This window comes from Lepidochelys kempii, chromosome 1 (genome assembly GCF_965140265.1).
Source record: "Lepidochelys kempii isolate rLepKem1 chromosome 1, rLepKem1.hap2, whole genome shotgun sequence".
Taxonomy (NCBI): domain Eukaryota; kingdom Metazoa; phylum Chordata; order Testudines; family Cheloniidae; genus Lepidochelys; species Lepidochelys kempii.
Genome location: NC_133256.1, coordinates 123,579,338 through 123,604,673, shown reverse-complemented (window position 1 = coordinate 123,604,673; position 25,336 = coordinate 123,579,338).

Below are 25,336 nucleotides of genomic sequence, written 5' to 3'. Positions count from 1 at the left end.
CACCTCTAATATGACAAGCTGATGGAGGCTGACAGGTAACCAAGTTGCTCTGGATGGCAAACAAGTTCCTGAAATTCTGATTAAATTAAAATATTAATGGTACCACTGGGAAAATAAGATTGAATCATGTTAGGCGAATTCAGTATTAGAACCAAAATGCAAATACAGAGTCATTCTGTGTGAAGAAAGCTGGCTGCGGTACCAAGGGAAGTTGCCTCTAGTAAACAAGAGAGCAGGAAGTGAATTCCAATGAAAAGTATTGTGTCAAGAGCTCACCTTCATCATTCTGAGGTCTCTGAAACTCAGGGTCTAACAGGCTCTGGGGTGGTCTGAACACTTTTGAGAGGTTACATATCTATTTGGACTAGCAGCCTAGTGCTAATGAACAACTCTTGCTTCCTTAAGGTTATAAGATTAGTCTTTGAAGCAATGGTCCAGGCTGTTTTTCCTTTGTCTTTTTATATTTTAGTTTCTGTTTGCAGTCTCATACATTAAGTGGCACTGACTGCACTATAATTGCTATATAACTAAACTAACTGACCCTGTCTGTTTTGAGATCTGTATTAATTTTGACTCACAGAGTAATAAAATGTGCAATTCTTCTTGCGGCATTAAAACAACAATAGATGCCTTTTCTGTAGATATAGTCGGGTGTACACCAGATACGCCAAGATGTATAATCACAACTCCTTGAGGTTAATTTTGTGTTTCAGTTCATCGCAGCTATTGACAAAACTGTGAGATTTTCAAACATTATCTAATGGCAGCTGTCATGCTCGAGCTATCTCCTTGTTTTACATATGGGGAACGGACACACAGAGAGATTAAGTGACTGTGCTATGGTCACATAGGAAGCCTGCAGCATAGCAGACTACTGAAGCTGGGTCTCCAGTGTAGCACCCTAACCACTAGCCAATCCTTCTTCTTTAGATTGTGACCATAGGCACAACCCTGTTTAAGGGTCTATAGCAACCTGAATAGAACTTAGAGGGAGGAGCACAGTTTGCAGGAGGGAAGAGTTTGGAGGAGGCACCAGAAAATCAGTCTGTGTGCACCAGGCTAGAATGCTAGCTGCAGCGGCAGCATCTCTTTCAATAATTCTCTTCACAGAGAGGCAGTTTAATTTTAGAAACATGGAATTCTCTCATGTTATTATCCAGCCCACGGTACACGAAATGGGGGCAGCGTATAACCTATCCTGCTCCAAGAAGAAAAACTGACTCCGTTACAGTTTCCCCCTATTCTGGTGGGAGAAGAAATATTACACCATCCAAAGGAGTACAGCTAGGGTAACCAGGCAGCAAGTGTGAAAAATCGGGACAGGGGGTGGGGAGTAATAGGCGCCTATGAAAGAAAAAGCCCCAAATATCGGGACTGTCCCTATAAAGTAGGGACATCTAGTCACCCTCAGTACAGGCTTATTGCTTCCACACACCAAGCTAGTTCCTACATCTCTCTGCCACTCCTAGCCCATTTGCCTGCAACGGAATAGCCAGAGCTCAGTCCCTCATGTCTGCATAAGACCTGGACCCAAGATCCAGGAAGTAATAATGTGACTATGTGGGAGAGGGGGAAAGAACCATTTCTCCCCTGAATATGTCCAGCCCTTGATGATCATATTATGTGTAACTGTTGACCTATCTTGGGATATTATGGCAAAGTTTTTTTAAAGAACAGGGCCAAGTTTCCCTAATGATGTTAGGGAGCACACTTTTCCCAGAATTTCATCTCATTTAATCTATTTCCTGCTCTTTCCTTTCCAAAGACGATAAGATAGGAAGCTTGTAGGCTGTCTATCTTTCCACTCATAGTTAGGGCCACGCTGAGCATGCAACAAATTTCACTGAAATCAATGGAAGCTTTGAAAATCAGATAAGCCATCCAGGTGCCTAAATAGAGATTTAGGAACACAACTTTAGGCTCCTATTTTTTAAAAAAATCTTGCCCATTCCAAAAAACTTTGGAATATAGTGATGGGAAGCATGCGTACAAGCTATCAGTTACTAGCTTAGCTACAGCCCTGCTTTTCATAACATCAACTTACTTATCTATTAACTTTGGTGCTATTATTGTATTGCATACTTGTTAACTGGGCAATTTTAAATTCACTCCAACTATGCACTCAAGTGTCTGAGTCTAGTGTTCAGCAACAGGATTGAAGTCACTACATAAGACTATATAAGCACCAAACCATGAGGCAAAAAGGGGCAGGAAAAAAAGTAGATACGGCCTATGTTTAGTAGCCCAGCAAGGGGGTGCAGATGTGGTGCAGAAATTCTGATCGCTTGTCTAGGGAAAACTTAGACATGAAATTTGGTCATCTCACCAGAAAAGATGGTTGTCTCAATTTTTGCAGAGTGTTATTTTCTTCTAGGAAATAAAATGAAATATTGATCCTGATGTGATACTCCAAAGATATTGCTCTGCGTCTGTTTGTTCATACCATCATGCAAAGGTTGTTCTGATTTGGATTACTGCGCCATCAACTCTCATTTTCATTCTCTTGTTTTTACTGTGTCTGACTTTAATTTGGTTTTATGTGTTTTTGTTTTAGCTTTGCTTTAATATGCACTTAAATGCCACTTCCACCACCAACCACCTCCATTAGTCAAAACTGAGATGATGAAAGAGTTTATTTCAAATCCAAGTAAATATTCCAACATCTAACTAATGTTATTGTAACCCTTCTGCTAGGTGTTGTTGGCAGCAAAAAGAGCCAGGTTCAATTTTCTAGGGATTCCTTCTAAAGGCTCAAACAATATTGGCTCAGGTCCCCACCCACCCTGGGAAACTATGCATACCACTTTGGTCCCTCCTGATGGGCAATACTTCCCCCACTCACAAGCACGGAGGCCAGGGGTTTAAAACAAATAAAAACTTTCCGTGGGGGGAAAAGAGGGACAGCAGAATGAACTTGGGAAAAGCAGCAATTAATAAAACAACATTATTAAGTAAGGCTCCCACCCCCAGGACATCTTCACAATACTTCCAACCCCAGTCCTCTTCTGGCAGTTAAGAGTGGTTGGTTCAATATGGCACTTCCCTTGTCCTCAGCTTCTCCACTCACACTTTGTTGTCCTGGGTTGGTGGAGTCCAAGGATTATGTCAGGTCAGTGCTGCCTGGGCTGCTCCCAAAGCTCTACCTCCTGACCCAGCTGAGGTAATTTCAGCTTTGATTGCTGGGTAGGGAGGTCCACACCAGGGTCCCTTAGTTAGTCTGTTGTTCTCAGCACAAGACCCATCCATTCCCTTGAAACTGCCTCAGCACTGTGCCATCCATCACCTCGAAACCACACCATTGTTCAACATTGCTTTGCAGCAGTCTAAAGGCATTAGAGATATCTAGGACATTTAATAAACTTCTTACCACCAGAGCAGCACTCCCAGAAAAAGGGAGGGGCCTCAGTCAGGATTACCCCAGGCACATATGTTGGAGAGCTCCTCTCTTCATTTCCCAACAGGGTCAAAATCATTTTATTGCTCCCAAATGCAAAACTTAACTGTATTTTAACCAAAATGCCCCAAAATGTCACACAACTACAATGCAAATGGGATTTGGTCCATTCAGTCATTCTCTCTTGCTCACCAACAGATGCTGACTGAGAACTCCCTCCCAAGTGGAGCCCCTGGTCATCTGGAGTTCTCAGGCATTCCTCATTAGTGCTAGGCACAGGATACTCACACAAACATATTCAGAAGGGTGGTACCAGACCACCCCGATACCAAATATGATACAATCCCTTCCTCCTCCCCGCCCCCCCCCGAAAGATAATGAGAACCCACTGACCCCTCCTAAAGATAAGGTTAGGGAGACAGTGTGGTGAATAGAGATGTTTTGATCAAACTAACCCGTACAAGGTAACTAGCCACGTCAGAGGGGCAATACATAACTTGTTTGTATTCGTGTATAAAATGGAGTCTCAAAAGAAATGTCTTTGGCCAGCCTAGGGAGGAATGGAAAGTCCTGCCATTCACTGAGCTGCGTCCATTGTCACGGGTATATATGTCTTAGTATCCCTTTAGAGTCCGACGGGTACTATTACCATGCTTCATTGACAATAAACCTGGCTGGGTGCCTTCATACCTTAACAGATCTTGTGGTTATTGGGTAGTTTGACTGAGGTCTGCTGTGCCAGCTACCTGCACAGAGCTGGGACAAACAGAGAGAACACACACACACTGCTTTAAAATCTAAATCTGATCACTTTGAATACCAATAGGCTAGTCTTCTATTAGTGCTGTGTTCTGTTGCTGTTGAGTACTAGAGCTGATTGGGAATTTCCTATCAGAAAGGTTTTCCAACAGAAAATGCTCTTTTCACAAAATCAACATTTTCTGTGGGAAAATTTCAATTTTGCTGAAACATTTTGATTTTTCCATTGAGAAAATTGAAATGATGCCCCCTGTCTGCCAGCTGCCCTCATGGAAAATTGCTGTTGATTTTTATTTCTCCCTGCAGGCAGAAAATGACAAGAGCCTTCCAGATGGCAGACAGCAAGCCAAAAAACATGTTTTCATTCATCTGAAATAGAAGTTTTTGACATTTCTGGCCTGTGAAAAATTTTGAGGTTTTTACTTTTCATCCCAAATTGGGAGGATTCCCCTCCAGCCTTCAAACTTTTCCATAGAATGGAAATTCTTTTTTCCAGCCAGCTCTATATAATACTTCCTGTGATTGTGCCCATAAATATGTTTTGTACTTGATCTGCCTTCAAGCAAGTGGATAATAGCCTGATGGGATTGGAAAGCAGCAACACTTGTGCCATTTAATTATACCTTCATCAAGTGCTGGAGTATGCTTCACGGTCTATATGTGTGTGGGCTTGTTTTGATTAAATTCATTGTGGAAACTAATGTTCTACCACTGCAGTGCAATAGGAAAATCAGAACAATATTTTCACCAAGAGCAATATATCCTGAAAGACAAGTGGCCTGGTGGCTGAAAGCTTTATTAAACATTCATGTGTACTGGTTGTGAATTTGATGGTATTTAAGTGTAATTTTAGAAGCAACCACTGATGTGGGGCATTCATTTTCCTCTTTACTCAATATCTGTGTAGAGTGGAGTAGCAGATTGTCAATTTGTGCTCTGTCATAATGGGTCAATTCTTTAAAAAAAAATCGCTCAGCCAATGTGTGGAATCAAAGCGTGTGACTAGTGGTTGCTGTAACCTGGTGACTATGTCATTCATATATCAAATTGCAACTTAAAGCATCCAAGTCTGATTTTTTTGCACTATGTGGCTTTAATGACCTGGTAATATATACCCCTTCAAATGTGGCATACCTAATTATATGTTTTTGGATTAAGAGCCAGGAGTGTATTTCACTACTACAGATTCTAGTAGAGTTCTAGTTTTTCCAAAGTTTTCTTCTCTTCAGACAAGAAGACACCTTTTCCTCGAAAATTAAGGAAGGCTTCAGTTACAATGTGATTAAGTCCATCAGAAAATACAATGTGTATCCAAATTAGCATGCCCTCATTTCCTTAAGAATGCCCCTAACTCTGACTACATCAGCCCTTGACTCACTCTCTGCTGTGTTCTAAATGGATGACAGCCAAATGCTATTTTATCCTATCTCTTTGTGTTAGGGCTTTATCACCATGGTATCTGAACATCTCCCACATAAAGTCAATCACAGTAGCAAAGAACCTAGCAGATTTCATGGAGTCTTTTCTCCACTGGGGGGGGCAAAACTCTGCTTGGAGTAGGGGGGATTTTTGTGCGTTGGTTGTTTGAGAAGAAGAAGATTAATAGGGGGTTGGAAATAGAAGGGGTTGTCCATACTGTGAGCGTCACTTCAAAGAGGTTTTGCAAGGTTTCCTAAAGACAGTCAGATTCTGGATTCACCTATTCTCCTTTGGCAGATTGTTCCATAGCCAGATCCCTTCAACAGAGAATACTTTGTTCTCCACTCTCTTATGCTTCATGATGGGCTCTATGATGCACGTTGCATCAGAAGAATGCAGATGTTGCAATGGTTCATAGACCAATATTTGATCTCTGACGTAGCTGGGCTTTGATCCATTAATTGCTTTGAAAATTAGGACCAATGCGTTAAACTGGCATTGGAAGCTGACTGGGAACTAAGGGAGGGACTTGCTGATGGGGCTGATGTGCTCACAGAGGCCAATGTGCTCACAGGGGCCGGAGACATGGAAAAGGTAGGCAGCCACATTTTGTACCAGCTAAACACTGTGCAACTTGTTCATATGCAGCTTAAGATGTAATGTGTTACAGTAATCCAGCCTGGAGGTGACAAACCTATGGGTCACTGTGACCAGGTTCTTATCTGGGAAAAAGGGGAAAAGTTTTCTAGCAAGCTGGAGGAGAAGAGACACTTTTGGATACTGCCACTACCTGGTCATCCAAACGTAGTGAGGACTTCAACAGAACCCCCAAAGATTCAGACAACGTTGACAAATGGGGGCTGTATGCCTTTGATGGAAGGTGGAGACAACATCTTGGCCAGCTGCTCTTCATTCATGAGCTGATTGGTTGTAGGCATTCAAACATTTTAGAAGCACAGGTGGTTGCATCAGTTAAGAATGAGATATTTTCATTGGCATACTGTTGTGAGCTCAGCCTATGGTGCCTCACTGCCCCTCTCTGTGATCTCCTGTAGGTATTGAAGAGGGGATAGCATGGATCCCAGGAAATGGGGGGGTGAGAGATGCTTGCTGTGAATGGCGGAGGGCAGAGTGATAGGAGGGGAGCTACTGAGACTAGACCGTGTGGGGCAGCTGGCTCCATGCTGGGAAGGGGGTCCTGGTGCTTTCTACCTGCTCCCACACCTGACCCCAGAGGTTGCTCCAGTCCCTGCAGCTCCCACTTTCAACACCATAACACCCCTTCATGTGTGAACAAGTTTACATGGGAGCAGAGTCCCCACAGTATTTGGTAGAGAAGAAGGTGATCAGGAACAGACAACATGGATTCACCATGGGCAAGTCATGCCTGACCAACCGGATTGCCTTCTATGGTGAGATAACTGGCTCTGTGGATATGAGGAAAGTGGAGACATGATATACCTTGACATTAGCAAAGCTTTTGATACGGTCTCCCACAGTATTCTTGCCAGCAAGTAAAGAAGTATGGATTGGATGAATTGACTATAAGGTGGATAGAAAGCTGACTAGATCATCAGTTCAACAGGTAGTGATGAATGGCTCAATGGCTAGTTGTCAGACGGTATCAAGCGGAATGCCCCAGGCGTCAGTCCTGGGGCTGGTTTTGTTCAACATCTTCATTAATTATCTGGATGATGGGATGGATTGCACCCTCAGCAAGTTTGCAGATGACACTAAGCTGCGGGGAGAGGTAGATGTGCTGGAGGGTAGGGATAGAGTTCAGAGTGACCTAGACAAATTGGAGGATTGGGCCAAAGAAATCTGATGACGTTCAACAAGGACAAATGCAGAGTCCTGCACTTAGGAAGGAAGAATCCCATACACTGGTACAGGCTGGGGACCGAGTGGCTAAGCGGAAGTTCTGCAGAAAAGGACCTGGGGATTACAGTGGACAAGAAGCTGGATATGAATCAACAGTGTGCCATTGTTGCCAAGAAGGCTAACAGTATATTGGGCTGCATTAATAGGAGTATTGCCAGCAGATCAAGGGAAGTGATTATTCCCCTCTATTTGGCTATGGTGAGGCCACATCTGGAGTATTACATCCAGTTTTGCACCCCCCACTCACCCGAAAGGATGTTGACATATTGGGGAGAATCCAGCGGAGGGCAACAAAAATGATTTGGGGGTTGGGGCACATGACTTATGAGGAGAGGCTGAGGGAATTGAGCTTATTTGGTCTGCAGAAGAGAAGAGTGAGGGAGGATTTGATAGCAGCCTTCAATTACGTGAATGGGGATTCCAAAGAGGATGGAACTAGGCTGTTCTCAGTGGTGGCAGATGACAGAACAAGGAGCAATTGTCTCAAGTTTCAGTGGGGGAGGTCTAGGTTGGATATTAGGAAACGCTATTTCACTAGGAGGGTGGTGAAGCACTGGAATGGGTTACCTAGGGAGGTGGTGGAATCTCCATCCTTAGAGGTTTTCAATGCCTGGCTTGACAAAGCCCTGGCTGGGATGATTTAATTGGGCTGGGTCCTGCTTTGAGGAGGGGGTTGGACTAGATGACCTCCTGAGGTCTCTTCCAACCCTAATCTTCTATTATTCTATGAATATTTACATTTTCCACCCCACCCCAGTTCCACTGCCCCATGGGACCCACAAATTAGAGCCTTTGGAGAGGAGGAGCAGTCACCCATTACCATTCCCTAAGTTCTGCTGGAAGGGGACAACTGGAACCACTGCCATGTTGGGCCATCTATTCCTGCTATGACATGTAGGTGAGTTAGTAGAACCTTGTGGTCCATTGTATCAAAGGCTGCAGAGTGGTCCAGCAGCATGAGCCTGGAGATCTTACCTGTGTACATGGCAGTGAGGACGTCATCTGTGTGCTGTGGCCTGGTCTGAGCCCTGATTCTGAGGCAGCCACAATGTTGGCTGTTGCCACACATTTCTGGAGTTTGGTGGTTATTATTTTCTCAGTTGTTTCCCCCCAGGAATGAAGGCTGGAAACAGGATGTTAGTTGAGGAGATCTTCAGGGTCAAGGATTGGCTTCTTGAGAATTGGCCAAACTGGAATTTCTCAAGGTGTTTTGTAGGTGTTCTCTTCTGAAGAAGGTATTGACTCTGTACATTAATAGTGAGCATAGTTCTTCCTTGGCTTTTACCAGCCAGGGGTGGATCCATTTTACAGGTTGTGACTAATATTTTGGGGACTTCTTGAGGTTTGGCATGTGTGATAGGGCCAAACTCAGGAAGGGGTGGATAATGAAGCCTGGTCAGGGATAGTTTTTTTCCCCCAGTTTCCTCCCTATGTAGTCAGTTGCTCTTATCAGTCAAGTATACTAACAGCTCTTCACTGCAGTCAATGCCTGGGGTGGCTAGGCTATGCAATCAGGTTTGATTACCAGTTGCTCTAGGTGAAATAGCTCTGCTAATCATGATTCTGCCACGATGATCGCAGCGGAGTAAAGGACTTATTTTGCCTCCTTTACTGCAGTGGCTTAGAACTGAAAGTATTGTTTGTGCTGCTGGCAGAGGGATTCAGCAGGGTTTGGTTGGCAAATTAAGTTGTTCCTGCCTTGTCTGGCAAAAATAACTGTCTTTGAACTATTTGCCTGTGGCCTGTAGCTTGCAAACTTTATTCTCCCTCTTAAATTCCAATCTCACTGTGACTTGCACCACCAACAGCTGCTGGTCCTAAGTTTGTAATGCTCTAGAAGTGGTTATACAGCCTTCTCGGGCATGGCTGGAAATTTAAAGCAGTGTTTGGTTTTCTGGCAAAAATAATTGCTTTGGAATTACCTAACTGCAGGTGTTCAGACAGAGGTAGAATAATCTTCTAATCTATTGGATCGATTCAGATCATGTCCCATGACCTCCATTCCAGACATCACTAGATGTGTGTTTTCTTTATTGGCTGGAGTAGTTTATGGTTGCTGGTTTCAGTTAATATTTTGTTTTAATGGCATTGGAGTTTATTTTTAAAAGAAAGATTTTAACCAGAATAGCTACTGAAGTCAGTGGACAGTGACCCCTGTTACGTGAGAGGAATATTAACCTTTGGTAACACTACCCACTGTCATGTGACTCTTACCAGCACTCCTCATATGTTACATCTTTATAGTGTTTGGTGATACTGCGCATGAATAATTGGCCTAGACCAAGCAGAGTTAAACGAGCACAGATGCTGTGCATCCCTAAATCTGTCAGGCTAGTCAGAAGCTTTGGAATCTCTACCACAGACCACCACTATTCCCCCCTCTTCCTGCTCACCTGGGAGCAAAGCCCTCAACAAAAGATTCTTCGCATCCAGATTCTGGATTCTTCGCATCCAGAAAGAGGAACAGGCTGGGTGATCATCCTGGAGAACACAACTATCCAAATAATTCTTAAATACTAAGACCTCTCAATAGGACTATCAGCTGGAAATATCCTTTGGTTCACACGGATGTGTGCAGCGCTCATATCGGCATTAGCAGAGACACTCTCAAACTAACATTGTATCATCTCCTCAGCATAGCCACTTTTTAGCTACTTGAATATTTCTATGACACCATTCTTAATTTTAAGATAATATAGGTGACATAACTTTCAGCACTTCTTGAAGGACTTTTTAAAGTCACTCAGTTGGCCCCTTATAGTTGATTTCAGTGATGTAGGTATCTGGATGGTTTTCTCATGGCATAGCTGCTAACAAAACTCTCACCAGGGTAATGATGGCAGGCTTCAGCCCCATGCTTGTGTCTAATAGCACTGCATTTGATTCATTAGGAAATTTTGGTTCCTGTAGTTCACTGGATCTAACACAGATTCTCCAGTTCCCTAATCTATTCCTAGAGGCATCAAGTTTTCACTGTCTCCTGTATCTATTGATAGCTGGGATGTCTCAGATCTTTCAAATAAGTCTTGATTTCCCCCAACTTCTCATTATCCAGTTGCACAGCATCTAATCATGGCTCTGCCGTGTCGGTAACAACTCTTGCTGTTTTCCTGTCGGTGACAGCTGTTCCTACGTGGGCTGATTGTCTGACTGTCAGCCTGGAGAGTAGTTTTGTGTGGCCGTATAGCACCACTTGTTCATTTGGCCTATTTCTAGTTGTATGTGTAAGTCCAGTACTTGTGTAGATCTCAGTAAGTGAGCTCTTGTGGGGAGTGAAATCCTTGTTTGTGCACTGGCCTCCGTGCTAGGGAAGCCAACCTTTCTAGTGATGTAATTCAAACTCCAGAGAGGATCCTAGCTACAGATCCTAACATGGAGTTTTATGGCCACGTTTAAATTTCTCCAAGAGGTTTTTTCCCCTTTACTGTGAAGCAAGGAGGTTTGGGGATAATATAGATTTTCTTATTCTAAGTAAGTCTGATGTTCAGTGATAGAAGGGAGCAACTGTGTCTGTCATTCTTTACGTTGTCACAAGAAGGACCAAACTGGAAAACAGGAGGGCAGTACTCTTCCAACCTCCACACACAAAATGAGCTCCACCATTATGAACTCCAAAATATAGCTGTTACAATATGTTGTGCAGTTATTCAAAAAATGATTGTATGCATTGATTGGCTCCCCAATATGGCCATGGGTTTTACTAGCCTTCATCCCATACCCCCTCTCACACCTCAACCCCCTATCCCAACCCTGAGCCCCCTCCCAAACCCTAAATCCCTCCCAGAACCCCCACCCACACCCCAACCCCCTGCCCCAGTCCTGAGCCCACTCCTGCTCTCCAAACCCCTTGGCCCCAGCCCAGAGCCCCCTCCTACACCCCAAACCCCCCAGCCTCACCCCAGAGCCCACACTCCCAGCCAGAGCCCTCACCCCATCCTGCACCCCAAGCCCCAGCCCAAAGCCCCCTCCCTCACCCTGAACCCCTCATTTCTGACCCCACCCCAGAGCCTAGGGGAAGCCCTGAGCTTCCATGCCCCCACATGGTGCTGTGTATGTCCCGAGACTGATTTTTTCTTTGCATCATTGGATCCTGATAGAAAAAAAAAGTTTCCCCAGCCCTGCCATAAAGAGTTGCGGGATTTTAATCTTGTCTTTGCTAGGTTCTGCAGGTCATCATGCAGCGGGATCCTCATATTTGCATTGGTATGGTTAAGAAAGCGAGCTGTCTGAGCAGCTCTTCTAATCTGTGGAGGCTGGATGCACGATAGGATGGGGAACCAGTTGACTGGAGTTGATTTGAGCATCGCTGACACTATGTGCATTACATTCTTGAGTTGAGCGTCAAGGAGTTTAGAGTAACTGCTGTGAGACCACACTAGTGCACAATATTCAGCTGCAGAATATACCAAGGCAATTGTTGTTTGGCATAAGGTCTGTGAACTGGAACCCCCATGATGTTCCAGCCAATTTTCTGATAATCAGGACAGGAGACCTGACCTTATCGCAGGTATTGTCAAGGCGTTGAAAGGTCAAACTCTGGTCCAGTGTAATGCCAAGATACTTTGGATTAGACTTGTGGCTGATGCTTTCACCGCAGAACTGCACATCAAGTTTGGTATGAGCCATTTTATTGTTCAAATGGAAAGTGGTTACCATGCCTAACTGATTTAGGAGCTTAAATCTGATATACAGGCACCTAAATTAGTTAGCTGAGCACAGGAAAATGTAAATACCTTTAAAAATCCAGACCTAAGTCCCTGATGCTTAATTAAAAAGGTTAATATGTGACCATGAGTTCCAAACAGGCCCCCAGCTTCAATCTTTTAGTTCCAGAATCATGTACTTCCTGCCTCTTGTATTGACAGCTGATGCTTGGTATGAACTCAGAATGGTGAGTCCTGGTCTCTGGGTCTGTTGCTGTTCTGATCAGGGCTCCTCTGCTAGGTCTAAACCACTCTTCCAGCCTGGATGCAGGTCTACCTGACTGGCTCCCTGGGCCATTACCCTCTCCTGGGTTCAGGCTGCATTTGGGCCTCCTGCCTCCAGCAGCCGCAGCAGTAACACTTATGCCTCATCCATGTGGCTCTTCTCTTGAGCCCCAACCCTGTTCCAGCTGATTGTCCGCAGGGCTGAGCTCCTTTTCTAGATCCCTGAGTGATGTATTTAAACAGACCTAACCCTGAGTGCTAGGTTGATGGGAGAATTCTCCTGTCAACCTAGCTACTGCCTACACCACTGGGAGAACCCGTTCTGTCAGCATAAGTAGTATCTTCCCTTAAAACACTGCAGTGGTGTTGCTGTAGCACTTCAGTGTAGACAAGCCTTATTCTGGAGAACAAGAGAGTAGTTTCAGTCAGATGCAAGTACTCGCCACTATACCAGCTATTTCCAAGCTCTGGTGTGCAAGACATTTGTACGTTGGTAGAGCCTAGCATGATGGGCCAGCTGGAATGACCTCTAGGTATTACTGTGATATAAGCCAGGATGGGCAAGGATGGTGTCACTAGCCTCTGTTTGCCAGAAGCTGGGAATGGGTGACAGGGGATGGATCACTTGATGATTATCTGTTCTGTTCATTCCCTCTAGGGCACCTGGCACTGGCCACTATTGGAAGACAGGATACCGGGCTAGATGGATCTTTGGTCTGACCCAGTATGGCCATTCTTGTGTTTTATGTTTAAGTGTCAAAAAAACAGTTATAAAAGTAGTAATAATAAAGTTTGTCAAATTCAAATAAGTCTTCTCCAAAGTTTGTCCATTTTTTTTCTAGAATTTCATAACACTCCAACTAATCTTTTTAAAATAGATACATGTATCACAATGGGCTCGACTATCCAGGAAAGATGCTAACATTTGTATTTGGAGAGAGCAAATTTGATAAAGTATCATATATGAAATAAGTAGGATTTTTTATTATTATTATATGCATATGCTGAAAGGTAAAAATATTCATTGCCACAGAAAGAAATTTAGACTGGTTTTCAAAATATGGTAGCTTTAATGAAAATAATTAGGTGCACTTTGCTTCCAGCTTCCTTTGGTATATTAAAGGAAGAGCATGGAAATAAAGATATTAACATGTTAATGTTTTTGTTGAAGTATGTGTATACAAAACACATTCCTTCATACATTATTTAACATTTAAATTGCAAAAATGTAGAGAAGTTTAATAATTTGGCTGCATGTTTTTGTCTTAACATAATTTTCCACACATTTTAAATGAAGCTATAAAGAGTCACTACCTTTAGCAATATTTAAAATGGTCTTACATCTGAGGAACCTAAATCATAGCATCCTGAAAATATTACGAGTAACATGGCATTAAGCGCAATGATTATTTCTATCTTAATCAAAATGTGATGCATTGAGAATTTGAGCAAAACTATGATGAAAAACCATAAAAGTGCCCAGTGAAGGAGGGGGAAGGAAAGTTGATTAATCATAAATTGGCTGTTGAAATATACTGTCCGTATATGATAAACTATGCCTGGCAATCTGTTTTATTTCTCTTCAACTTATTCTGGCCAGTGCATTTTATTGCGTTCCCAGGTGTCAGAGCTCAGACTCCAGCCTGAGTAGGAACATCTACACTATTTTTAGCCCCATAGCACAAATAGGTTGGCCACTAATGCATCCCCAGGATACTAGACATTCTGGTACTTCTGGGAATGATGTGGGGCCTGCCCCCGTCGGCATGACCTCACATGCACAGTGCATGCAAGATCATGCCCCATAGAGGAAGTCATTTTGAGCAGCACACCACCCTGCCCTGCCAGCATGACCAGCGCAGATCACTCTTCAAAATGGCATCTTCCATGCCCAATACTAGATGTAACCGTGGTGCTGGAGGGGCCATGCTGAGAATGCCAACTCAGGGCAGACTGCAAGAATTAGGGCAGACAATTCCCAAGACTGGTGATTTATTCTACAATTAGATTCACCAGGCCAGTAACAAAACAACTTCTGTAATACCATGCTGGTTAACCAGAAGTCAGATATAGTCCCCTTTAGGCAATCCATCCTTTGGCTCCCATCTAGACAGCCATGTCTAATATAGTGAGGAGTTATTGAAAACCTTATTCCACATACTTAAAATTCTACCAATCCCAAAGGACCAGACACATTTCCCACCGGGTCAATGAATATTTCAGACCTCACCCAAATACACACTTATAGCCAATCCTTATAAATAAAATCTAAGATTTATTAATAAAAGAAACAAAATAAGTTATATGGTGATTAGCTCCTCCTGCAGTGGGAGCCCCTAACATTTGGCAAATGATCAATGGGTGTGAGTGACTGTGCTGGGCTGTCCCCCGACAGGAACTTTGGTTGAAATTTGACTAAAAGTCACAGCCTGGTTAAAACCCATACCACATGTCTTTGCCTTCTTCCACACAGCAAACACACCAGTAGATGCACCCATAGTTGTGGTGAGTGCTGGACTGATAGTAGGAAGTTTACTCCAGCTCTGAGAGATTTGGAATATTTCAGGATGGGCTTGGAGAAATCAGACCTGCCCTTTAAATTTATTCTAAATGGATGATGACTGCAATAAAAATATTCTTTTACAGCCACTTTAGAGTTGAGGGCAAGTGCATAACGCTTCTAGGGGATTTCTGAGTGCACCATTAGTTCTGGCTTTTTTAAAAAAGAAAAATTTGTGGATATCTTTTGACTATCATGAGCCTTGGGAAAGCAAGACTTTTGAGGGGGAAATGTAGGTATTAGAGAATTGATCCTGCACCATTTAAGTCTACAGAAGTTTTGCCATTGACTTCAATGGCATTGCGAGTGGGCTCTATCTCCTCAGCTTGCTGTAGGGAGTGGGGAAGTGGATACCCTAAACAGAGACTAAGGCAGAATTCCAAGTTTCACACCTGACTATAGACCATCAATAAGACTCTCTTGCTAATCTCAAACTAGCGCTTTCTTTGAGAAAACCAGCTATTTCAGTATCAAAGACACTCGGGGCAAAATTCACCCCTCTGATTCACACTGCAGTTCTCTTATTGATTTCAAAGGGAATACTGCCTGTGGGCAAGAGTATAGAATATGCAAATACACTGCAGGCCAGAGAAAAATTGCCTTTAAATATAAATTAAGGCATATCTCCTCAACAATCTACCCTTACTCCAGATATGCCAGTAGTATGCAGTAAAAATTAAAAAAAAAAAAAAAAGAGAGAGTCACCCTGCTAAAATGGGTGCAAACATACTGAGGTGGAGGGGAGGGTCAGGTAAATTACTTGCAAGTCTTTTTCTTTTTGTGTACTTAGGCTGACATCTCTTTGATACAATACAGTCCATTACCCATGCCAGAGTAGGGATGGCAGTGATGAAGAAGCATTGTGCAATTTGGATGTTCTTTTCAGAGTTTGTGTTTTGATAATTAGGCTGGAAGAACTGCAGTAATATGTCAGAGGTTGAGGCACATTTAGGATGAAGAGTTGGGATGGTTCTTTATGTATCTGAAGGGGCTCCTCCATCCCTAATTATGGGAAGTACCTTGAAAAAAAAAAACTAGTAATTACTTCAGTTCTTTTTTCCCTTAGTTCTAAAACTCCTGATCCATCTGCAGTACAAGATGACAACAGTTTTGCTAAAGAACCTGTTCACAGGTTAGTCTTTATTACTGTGTGTGCATTTCCAATCTATGTGGAGAGGGGAAATAGTGACCTTTATTAAAGAAAACGGACACTTGAAAATGAAGGGGGTAAATAAAGGAAAAAATCTAGGCAAACCCTGGGACACATCAAAATACTCCCATAACTGGAATTAGGGTAGGAAGGAACAGTCCCCAAAGCAGGAACAAAGGACCCGCACCAGGTAGTCATTGAGCCACATCTGCTCAGCATGCCCGTACAGGACACAGGTTCCCTGCACCAGATCAGTGCAGAGCCACAGCCTCACCAACTCAATTTTGACCAGTTTTCAATCCGCAGAACTCCAGACATAGAGATCCCCTTCCCGCTGCACGCCCTGTCGTTGGAGAGCCTGCCCCAAAGAGTGTCCCATGGCTGAAAGAACAACTCACTGATGCAGAAGGGCCCAAAGAAAACCCAACAGAAAGGCTGCCTTGAAGATTGCAGCTTCACTTCCTAAGACATAGATCTGAGGAAGAACCTCAGTGAATTATAGAATCATGGAACCACAGGGTTAGAAGGGATCTCAAGAGTCATCTCATCTAACCCCTGCCAAGATGCAGGATTTGCTCTGCCTAAAAATTGCCTTTGGACTGGCAATGTCACAGGCTTCCTGACATTGCACCATTCCCAGAAGCCCAGGCCCTATCCTCCCACATCCCGTGGATCATGAATCCGCAATAGCAATCCAGATGACCTGGAAGAAAGGCTACCCCAGATAACCGGTTATAGTAAGATCATGGACCACCATATTTGGGGTTCTGGTAAAGGTCAGGCTCTGGGTAGACCCTCACCCCCACTCCCCCACGCTGTTCAAATGCAAGTGTGTAAGCTGAAAAGAAATGTGTTGCAAATGCTCCCCTGACCATGGACACAGGTTCTAGATTCCACAAGGCCACCAGCAACTGTTCTGGCACTTCCCCGGCTTCCACAGCTAGTCCCATAGGGCAGTAAGCAGCCCCTCATGGGCATGGCCTACACCCTAAGGCAGTCAGGATTTCCCACTAGGACTGTACTTGGGCCATGGTACCCTGTCCTCCCTAGGAATTCCCAACCCCCACCGCCCTAGCGCCCCAAGCCTCACAGGGTAGGGGAGGCAGCCCTTATCTTGGCCCAGGACTTGGCCCATGAGCAGCTCCGCATGAGGCAGCACAGCAGGGAACCACTCTGAGGTAAAGCATTCTGGCATGATCCAACCAGCTCACACAGCTGCCGACCCTCCCTACAGCAGCAGGCAGAGCCCAGAGAGGCTGCCTCACTGCTGCCCCCATCTGGGCAAGAAGGAGGGAGATTGGATTGACTTACGGAGACCAGCAAACAGGAAGTGGCTCTTATCATGGCTCCAGATCTCAAGCCAAATCTGATGAAACATCAAGCCTACCCCAGAAGTCCCGTGGGGGCTAAGTCTCAAGGGAGCTGTCCTGCCCTTTTTGCCCCTCCCATCGTAGGCCCCACCAAAACAAACCCCTTGCTAGGCTCAGGACCCTCTTCAGGAAGTTGTTATTCAAGATTCGTGTCACAGAGGGAAGGAGAGAAGCCATAGGGTGGCTGCTCCTTCAAAAAGAGGATGAAGGAGGAGCTGCACAGCAGTCCTGGTGCAGTTTCTTCAGTTTTCAGGATGGGAGAAGGGAAAGGAAGCAGAGTGATGCGGCAGCTGTTTTAAGTGGCTTATGGACATAGGGAGAGAGTCTGTGAATGACTGGCCATCTGGGAGTGGATTGGTGTGCTCATGTGAGTGCAAGTGGGTGACTGGATTCAAATGGGTAGGTGTGTTTATCAATGAGTGAATGTATGCGTGTGTATGGGTGAGTGGGTGTGTGTGGTTGTATGTGGTTCATATGTGAGGGTGAATGGTTGAGTGCACGAGTAGGCATGGTGTTTGTAGAGGAGTCCATCCTTCAGTGTGTGTGTTTATGTGAGCCTGTCAGTGAGTTAGGGGGTATGTTTTATCTATTTATTATAATAATTTGAAGGCTGCAAATGTATATAAAAAATGACTGTATTCCCCTACCATTCCTATCTCATTTTCCTTCTTAGGCCCCAGTCCTACTGCTCAGTCTATACGGGTGCCAGAAATCAGGCTCCTAAATCCACATTGAACAGATAAGGAAATTATCTGATTTTCTGAGCACCTGCCAGTTCCTTGGACTTCAGATCAAGCCCCTGGCGAGTGTAGCAGAGTGGGAAGAATTCATGAGTGTGGAAGAAAGGTGGAGAATCCTAAAAAGTCTTCATTAACGCACAAAAGTCTACAGACCCTCTGAAAAGATAATGTAAGGAACAAGAAGTTGCCAGTGTAGTTGCAGAGACTGACTGCTCAAAGATGTGAGTGAAAAAGTGTCTGTACAATAATTAATTAAGCTTTAAAACATCCCTCTGAGGTAAGTAAGTATTATTAAACAAGAATATACAGAATTAATTAAGGTTTGCAGGGAAAAGAAAGGGCAGAAAAAAGGAGAACGAATTAATGCTAGCCAAAGGGGCTGAGGATAAGACTTTTACAGACAGAATCCGGAGAGAAAGATATAATAGAGAGAAAGTATGGCCATTAATAACGGAGCTGTTATTGGAAGTGATTGCCAATGCCTCCCTAAGGGAGGGCAAAGATGCCAGATTCTTTGAAAGAAGTAGTTGTTAGACCCTTGCTCAAGAAAGCATCTCTTTATGCTGACAAGGGCTCCAGGTATCATCTTATTTCAAGTCTTCCTTTATGGAGGGAGGAGGTAAGGTTGTTGTGATGTGGGCCCAGCTGGGATACCTAAACACTCTGGGACCACAACTGCTGTTGTCAATGCCACTCATTTACCACCAGGGTAAAGCTCGTTTGTGCAGCCTGTCATGAAGGCTGTGTGACGGGTTGGGTCATAGAACCTCCCTTGGGACTGCCACCTGAAGTTCTGGGACTACCTCTGAGCCCGTTTTCCCTGGCAGCTTGGGACATCAGTACCTTGTCTTCATAGACTATCAGGGTTGGAAGGGACCTCAGGAGGTCATCTAGTCCAACCCCCTGCTCAAAGCAGGACCGATCCCCAATTAAATCATCCCAGCCAGGGCTTTGTCAAGCCTGACCTTAAAAACTTCTAAGGAAGGAGATTCCACCACCTCCCTAGATAACGCATTGCAGTGTTTCACCACCCTCCTAGTGAAAAAGTTTTTCCTAATAGCCAACCTAAATCTCCCCCACTGCAACTTGAGACCATTACTTCTTGTTCTGTCATCTGCTATCACTGAGAACAGTCTAGAGCCATCCTCTTTGGAACCCCCTTTCAGGTAGTTGAAAGCAGCTATCAAATCCCCCTTCATTCTTCTCTTCCACAGACTAAACATCCCCAGTTCCCTCAGTCTCTCCTCATAACTCATGTGTTCCAGTCCCCTAATCATTTTTGTTGCCCTCCGCTGGACTCTTTCCAATTTTTCCACATCCTTCTTGTAGTGTGGGGCCCAAAACTGGACACAGTACTCCAGATGAGGCCTCACCAATGTCGAATAGAGGGGAACGATCACGTCCCTCGATCTGCTGGTAATGCCCCTACTTATACAGCCCAAAATGCCATTGGCCTTCTTGGCAACAAGGGCACACTGTTGCCAAGAAGTCATATCCAGCTTCTCATCCACTGTAACCCCTAGGTCCTTTTCTGCAGAACTGCTGACTAGCCATTCGGTCCCTAGTCTGTAGCAGTGCATTGGATTCTTCCGTCCTAAGTGCAGGACTCTGCACTTGTCCTTGTTGAACCTCATCAGGTTTCTTTTGGCCCAATCCTCCAATTTGTCTTGTTGAGCCAGACATACCAGCCTGCTATAAACACAGGCCCAGGTCTGAACCACATCCCCCAAAAGCTGCAGGCTTAACTGAAGACAGCTTAAGTAGTGCTCCTGTCTCTAGCACCTAGATACCCAGTTCCCAATGGAATCCATACCCCAAATAAATCTGTTTTACTCTGTATAAAGCTTATACAGGGTAAACTCATAAATTGTTCGCCCTCTATAATACTAATAGAGAGATATGCACAGCTGTTTGCTCCCCCAGGAATTAATTACTTGCTCTGGGTTAATTAATAAGTAAAAAGTGATTTTATTAAATATAAAAAGTAGGATTTAAGTGGTTCCAAGTAATAACAGACAGAACGAAGTAAATTACCAAGCAAAATAAAATAAAACACGCAAGTCTAAGCCTAATACAGTAGGAAACTAAATGCAGGTAAATCTCACCCTCAGAGATGTTCCAATAAGCTTCTTTGGCAGACTACACTCCTTCCTAGTCTGGGTCCAGCAATCACTCACAACCCCGTAGTTACTGTCCTTTGTTCCACTTTCTTCCAGGCATCTCTTTAGGGTGGAGAGGCTCTCCCTTGAGTCGTCTGAAGACAAAATGGAGAGGTTCCCAGGGCCTTATATAGTCTCTCTCTCTTGTGGGTGGAAACCCCTTGTGTTCTCCTGTGCAGAATCAAAGCTACAAGATGGAGTTTTGGAGTCATATGGGCAAGTCACATGTCCATGCATGACTCAGTTCTTTACAGGCTGATGCCATTGTTTACATGTTAATTTGAACATTCCCAGGAAAGCTCAGATGTGGATTGGCGTCTCTCAATGTCCCTTGTTAATTAAGTACTCCCAATTACTTGAATAATTACTCACACTATGTTGACCAAATCTGTCTTATGTGCTTCCTACAGCAAACACTTTAAATACAAGTATAGAGCCAACGCTCTTAACTTCAGATTTAAAAGTGATACATGCATACAAATAGGATGAATATATTCAGTGTATGATAACCTTTGCAAAGATATGTTACATGGTACCTCTAGCATAAAACATATTCAAGTTATGTCATATTTACACTCATAAGCATATTTCTATAAAGCATTATGGGGTGCAACGTCACAGGCTGATCTAGGACCATGGAACTCACTAAGACAGGTTCTAGAAGGGCAACAAACTATACCAGTTTCTCCTCCACTACTTTGACCTAGAACACAAGAATGGCCATACTTGGTCACACCAATGGTCCAGTATCCTGTTTTCTGATAGTGGACAGTGTCAAATGCTGGCCTTCATTAATAAAATTACGTGGCACGACATACATAAGTAAAAGTTAAAACAATATTTTAAAAATCCAAATGGACTTTTCCCCTAGTGAGAGGAAGGGAGAAAACACGCACAACAAGCATTAATCACATTACATCCCTTCAAACATTATTGGAAGATACTCAAATACAATGGTGACAGATGTGGTTTAAGAGACTCAATAAAACAGAATAGTGGACCTAACTCAGCCAAAGTCTTCTCTGATGTAATTCCAGTGATTCATTGGAATATTTTGCCCTCTACACATACCCCAATGCAGCTCTCTTTGACATAAATGAGAGTCATGCTTGCATATTTGGTCCTGCTCTGAGCAGGGGGTTGGACTAGATGACCTCCTGAGGTCCCTTCCAACCCTGGTATTCTATGATTCTATGATCTGAGAGCCGAATCTTAACCAATGTGAGGTTAAATAGACTTCCCCCCCACCCCCCAAAAAAAGCTTTCACATTTTAAGCCACTATAAATCAAGTTTTGATTTTCTTCTAGGTTTCTTTATAATTTAATTATCTGCAATAAGAAACAAAATAGTTGAAATGTGTTACCTTTATTTCCAGGAATTTATGTTTATATCTAAAGAGAATTGGTCATCTCCTCTTCACTCCCAATGGAAAGTTTGGAACAAAGAGATTGGTTGAAAAATTGATTTTCTCCCTGCAAAAAAAGTTTAGGACAAGATCTTTTTAATGTGAAAATTTTTCATTTTTCCACAGGAAAATTTAAAAAATAATGTTTTGTCAAAAGCAGTTAAGTATTCATGTGAAATCAATTTAAGAAAATTTCCCACACATTAACTTCTTTTGATCAGCTTTATTCAACTTGCCACTAAAGCCATCAAAAATTGAATGTTTTCATTAAAAGTCATCCCTTTCTGTCAAAATTCAAAAATGTCAATGAGACGTGTCATCAAAACATCAAGAGTCAGAGTTTCAACCCATTCTTCCTACCACTATTGAGACGATCCTGCTTGACTGCTGCTGCTATGCTCTCTAACCCCTGTTCAAGCTGTCCTGTTTTTTCCCCCAAAATATAATTCTATCATTTACACACCAGATGATAAGAAGTACTCACTATTCTTTTTTTAATATAATAGATATACAAGCCAGGTTTGCCACTACCTAAATGCCCCTTCATGGCCAGGGGTTCTTCTGCATGCACTGCCTCTAGTAGCCCCCCCTCTTATGGGCCCCATAAGCACTTCAGAGAGAGTGTTTGTCCTGATTTACCACATCCCTTTCTGGGGCTGGTTTGGTACTAAATACAGTCATTCCTTAATCACAAAATAATTCAACAAAGTCCAAAAGCATAAAAATCTATCTGAAGACAGGAGTTCCCAGCCCTCTCTCTACCTGGAGCTCAACCCTGTTTGTTCTCATTCTACCAGCCACACACCTACAGCTTCCTGCTGCCTTTTATATTAAATCAACTGATTCCCCTCAGGTGAAACTCCTCTTGTAATCAGGGCCAACTTAGCCCCAGGCTCTCCAGCCCACAGACAGGCCACTCTGTTACATACATACGGATAGATATAAAACAGGAGTAATCAAAGAACTGCCTGGATATCATATGCAGCCCAGCAGAACAGTCAGCACTACAATAAGCATGTTCACATTTATGGTCCTCTGAAAAGCCAAATGTGCAATTAACTCAGTGGTGGGCAACCTGCAGCCCACGGGCCGCATACAACCCGTCAAGGTAATCCGCTGGTGGGCCACGAGACAGTTTGTTTACATTGATTGACCATCTGCAGGTACGGCCACCCGCAGCTCCCAGTGGCTGCGGTTCACCATTCCCGGCCAATGGGAGCTGCAGGAAGGGTGGCCAGCCCACACAGCAGGTTGCCCACCACTGAATTAACTGCTCCCAGCTGCTGCATTTGTTGCCATGGGGACACATGGGGTGGGGAGGGGTCACAAAAAGTAAATAGTAAAGTATTTTCCATCCTAGAAGGCAGTATGGGTAAAATAACTACAAGAGACAAGCAAGTAAAGCCACAGTGGCCTGAGGCAGTGCACTGCGTCAATACGTAAGAAGAGAAAGTGCAGCAACAACCCTGGGTCCATTTGGACATCTCGAAAAGAATATACTGCTAGTGATCACTGTCTACATCCCATGAAAGAATGTTCTCTGATCTTCTTGAAATATGGTTCAAGTCAATTTTCCAATGCATCAGCTGTGCTATCCATTTTAAATATTTTGTAAATCTGCAGAAACCTTAACAATACAGGGATCAACAGGAAAATTTGGCTGTCTTTGCACGGGGTCAATAAGGTATTTTTATATTCACCAGTGTTGGAAATGCCATGTTTTACATACAGCCAGGAAAGAATGGGGAGAAAGGTGGTGGTAAGCCAATTTTTCGCCTTCCCCCATCCCACCGCCAGTCTTAGGACAGCTCTACTCTACACTAGTTGATCACTGATCCAAGACACCATCTCAGAGCCAGGGCCTGCACAGTACACACCCATACAATGGTTGCTGGGACAAGGCTTTGCCTAGGAGCTCTTACAATTGCCCATGGCACCTGGTATTCCCCCGTGCTGGTGGTTGGTTAAACCTATGCTCCTGCTGCTTTGTGCTGCCATAGTGACCCAAAGTAGTCAGAGCACAAACCAGGATCTCTCCCTAAGTGCACTCTACAAGTATATCTGAGGTGGGAAGCTGGTTTTAAGTTACATGGTCAGCCCTCAAGAAGATGGCTGCTCTAGCATTCAAAGACTGAAGCTAGTGAGTCTGCTGAAGAGCTGGGCACTTATCCAGTAGTGTATTTGGATTACAAATTAGTTTAACCCTAGATTTTAACATAAAATGGTCCCACTGAAGACACAAACTGTGTTATGTCTATTAAGTAATATGAAAAATACTGACTAGGGATCAGCCACATAAGCTGGCAGTAACTTGAACCCTGGCACATGAATTATGAAGGTGTTTCCCCATTTCACTTCAGTTTTTAAAGTTTTTTTTTTTTAAATTTGGTAATGACTGTTCCTTCTGCAAGTGTTATTATGCATGTCGTACAAAGTCCTGTATCAAATGACCCACGGTAGAGGGCATTGCATCTGGCACCAAAGGGATGAAATATTAGTCTGTTTTTAAAGTGTTTGAATTTCTGTTTCATGAACTCAGATCACAATTTATTTGATGCAGTTTTTCAGCAGTGTTCGTTAATCTGTCTGTGAGGGTTTGCAGTATGTTTACCAGCTGTTAGTGAAAACTAACAATAGTTTATGCTATTAGCTCATCCCTCACACAAACAAAATCTGTGGTTAGAGGTTTTCATTACAGAAGCTCTAAAGTAAGTAAGTAACATTGCCATTTTGTCTGATTACAAGAAGGACCTGATTCAACTCCCATTGAAATAAATGGACAGAGCCCTATCCACTTGAGTGAATCTGGATCAGGCCTCAAATGAGAAACCTGAGCTCCTGTGAAAGACGTCGGGAGGGGGGAATTTATTTGGGGGGCTGTTTTTGTTGTTCGTTTTCATTTGTTTTTTTTCCTCCTGTTTTTAAAATGTTATCATTTAAAACAAGAATGGATAGGGCTAGCAGTGCAATATGGCTGCACGCTAATCCAGCTCCGATATTCCCATGGAACTGGATTGGGAATCCCTTATTCGCAGGAGTCGTTCCATTGAAGACAGATTGCTCATGTGAAATAAGTGTTCACCAGTGACAGTCAGGAGCCTGCCCTCAGAATGTAACACACTAAAAACAGAGGGACACATGCTCTTCTTGACATGTTGGACTCAGGCAATATCAGGGTGATAAAATTTGTTGACCTTGAAGAGTGGACATTGGGTTTTTTGATACCACTGCTCAGCACTAGTTATGCCTATAGAGCAATCCAAAGTGTGATTGCAGCTCAGGTAGACATACTTATGTTAGCTTTAACATTGCTAAAAATATCTGTGCGGATGCAGGGGTGTGAGCTTCAGCAACGTGAGCACCCAAAGTTCCAGGCAGGCTTGTACAACCCATGCTGCTGCATCTACTCTGCTACTTTTAGCCATGCAACTGTGGGTAAAGCGAGTGTGGGTATGTCTACCTGAACTGCAATTACACCTTGGATTATACCCACTGTGTGTGGAGCTTCTGGTGGGAGAGCTCAGTGGCTTTGAAGAGAGACACAGATTGAAAGGAAGACTCAGCAGCCCT